We start from the raw sequence: 2,914 nt of genomic DNA, 5'->3' as shown, positions 1-2,914 counted from the left end.
CCGTAGAGGTCCACATTCCACCGTGTGGCCATGCTGTGCTCTGCCAAATCCTCACCGTGGTCTTCAAGTCAGGAAAGAAGCTTACCCTCGGCCTCTCACACTGTGGTTGTGGGGAGTTCCGGGCCCTACCCCCAGGGTCAGTCTCTGAGCAGCCGACCGTGGGAAGCCCAGCCAGGAGCTACAGTGAAGCCCTCCTGTCTGTGGGGAAAGGCCTGAGTCTGACCTTGGAGGGGCCAGTGATGGACCCTCGACACCTCCAGGGTGTGGTGGCTGAGAGGGGCTCGTACCGCAGCTCAATTCCTGCTGGAAGCAAAGGCTTAGCTGGAGGGCATGGGGCCTGGGAGAGCCAGGGGGATCCTGCTCACACGCCCCAGAGGGGACTGGGAGCCCTTCCTTCCCCTGCCTGCGCTTGTGGTGGGGAGGTGGGTAGGCCACTGGCCCTTGGCCTGGCTCACTCAGGCTGCAAACGGCTCCAGCCGGAGGGGCGACATGACTGGGGCCTGTGGACAGCCGCTCCATGGGGCTTGCTGGACCTGGGACTGGGGGCTCGAGAAGAGGAATTGGTTCACCCTGAGACATCAGCTTGGGCTGAGGGGGCCCCACAGGCAGGACCCGGCCAGGCCTTCTGCCCGTGGGCTCCAGTTGGCCAGAGGCAGGCCAGGTGTGTGAGGCCCGTGGAGAGCAGGGGCCAGCTCACCAGGCCCTCCGTTCCCCGGCGTGGGGCACAGCTGTTCCAGCTATTCCACGCTGTCCAGCATCCGAGGGCCTGTAGATGCTGTGGACCCGGTCCAAATGCCTGAGCCGTGGCAGCAGAGACTCCGGCTGTGATAGAAGACAGGGGGCCAGAGGGGGCTTGGGCAGGCTGTGGCCATTCCCTGGTCACTGTGCAGCCGCCCCCTCCTCACATGGCCCACCAGCAGCCTCTCCACCTGCCTCTCAGTTCAGAGAGGACAATGGCCCCCACCCCTTCAGAACCTGAGTTCCTGGGGCCCCTCCTGACCCCCCACACGCGACTGCAGCACCTTAGTAAAGGCCGTCCTCCCATCACTCGGGGCAGGGCTATGTGTTTCCTCCTGGAGCCCCAGGAGGGAAGGACCTCAGCCCCGCCCCCCACCCATCAGCCCGCCTGCCTGCGTGGAGATCGGTCCTCTGGCCTCCTGTCTCCAGGGCGCTTGCCACCAAAGCACTCGCTGATGAACTCGGATGAAAAGTAAAAGCCTTGGCAGCCAAGCCTAGGGGATTCATCGCTTAATTAAGAAAGTGCTATTCTCTGGCAAAAAGCAAGTGAGCGAAGTTACTCAAGTTTAACTGTCGCAAGCCATTGTCTTGTGTGTCCACAGAAGCAAGGCTGAAGAGGCCGCTGGTGATGATATTTTCCATTTCTGATCTTTTTTTTTTTTTTTTAACAAGCAAGATAAACCGCTCAGACTGCATCCTCTCCCTCTTACTCTCCCAGAGGAACAGAAGAACGGTTGTCAGTGGCGAATGGCACTTGTGGGGAAGCAACACAGAGGCTGGCCCCCGCTAGGAGGGAACGCTGGGCCTCCTCTGGGCGGCTTCCAGTGCCCCGCACGGTCGGAGAAACTTCTCTAGGAACGAGCTATTGAAGTGATCCCAGAATGCATAGTCTTTCCATTTCTATTCTTTTTTCGAGATAGACTCTCGCTCTGTCACCCAGGCTGGAGTGCAATGACGTGATCTCGGCTCACTGCAACCTCCGCCTCCTGGGTTCAAGTGATTCTCCTGCCTCAGCATCCCGAGTAGCTGGGATTACAGGCACACACCACCACACCCGACTAGTTTTCTGCTTTTAGTAGAGATGGGGTTTCACCATGTTGTCCAGGCTGGTCTTGAACTCCTGACCTCAGGTGATCCACCCACCTCAGCCTCCCAAAGTGCTGGGATTACAGGTGTGAGCCATGGCGCCTGGCCAGTTTCTAGTCTTAAAGTAACAGCTGACCTTTTTTTGTTGTCTTGAAATAAAAATCAACTATACTTTAATGAAAACATTTGGTCAACTAGAAAAAGATCCATTGGATTCTTAGATTCAGTTGCTCATTGGTCCTTAAAACCAAGAAGCCCTGTCTGGCTGGGCCACGGAGCTGCTGGCTGTACTGGGTGGCGCCTTGTCCACGGCTGCACATGGGCCTGGAGGGAACTTTGCTGTCCCTGCCGCAAACACATTTAAAAACCTTCCTTACGGTGCTGGGGTTCCCATCTGTCCGTGCCTCTGTTTCTGCCATCTCAGGGTGGGCATCCTGGGGGCTCGCCCACCCCTCTGGACACCAGCCGGCCTCCCAGTGGCCTCTCTGTGGCTCAGGCTCATCCCAGACTTCAGAACACACGAGGCTGGAAAAGCATTTCCCCCGCCCCACTACCTTGCTCAGGTGGCTTTTGCATCCCTGGTCACCTTGGCCTGTCGGGGGAAGCAGGGCAGGCTTCCTATAGGCCATGCTGTTGGCACGGGAGGATCAAGCCCCACTCCCAGGGCCAGGCTCTGAGTGGCTGACCACAGGGAGCCTGCAGAGGAGCTAATCTGAAGTGTTCACTGGGAGGCTGGGTGGGGGCTGAGGGAGGTGCTGGGGCTCGACCAGGCCTGGGGCTGGAGTTGGAGGTGGTGGGTCAGGTGCCACATTGTTCAAATGGATGTCGGGCAGCGGCTGGTGCAGACTCAGGGTATGTTTTCCTCCAAGTTGGCAGCCCCTGGGTCTCTCAGGCATCGACACTGCACTGTTCCAAGTGCAGATTCTTCCCATGCAGTGGCTCTGGCCTGGGCTGAATGTGCAATCTGCCTGGGAGTGCTTGAAACCCGGACTGCCTGAGCCAGGCCCGCTGGGGCTGGGGCTCAGGGGTCAGCAGATTGTTCTAAGCTTCCAGACCACCCCAGTGTGCAGCCGGGGCTGAGCACCCCTGT

General features: G+C 59.0%; 1 non-coding gene across 1 annotated transcript; it reads right to left on the bottom strand.

Annotated features, from left to right (window-relative positions):
- Positions 1-1,418: 1,418 nt before the first annotated feature.
- Positions 1,419-1,631, bottom strand: LOC112425258 (small nucleolar RNA U3). Its single transcript, XR_003016325.2, has one exon. It is a non-coding gene; the product is annotated as a small nucleolar RNA U3 (small nucleolar RNA).
- Positions 1,632-2,914: the final 1,283 nt, after the last annotated feature.

This window comes from Macaca nemestrina, chromosome 11 (genome assembly GCF_043159975.1).
Source record: "Macaca nemestrina isolate mMacNem1 chromosome 11, mMacNem.hap1, whole genome shotgun sequence".
NCBI lineage: Eukaryota > Metazoa > Chordata > Mammalia > Primates > Cercopithecidae > Macaca > Macaca nemestrina.
Note: the sequence above shows the minus strand (reverse complement) of the source record. Positions and strands in the feature narration are given on the sequence as shown.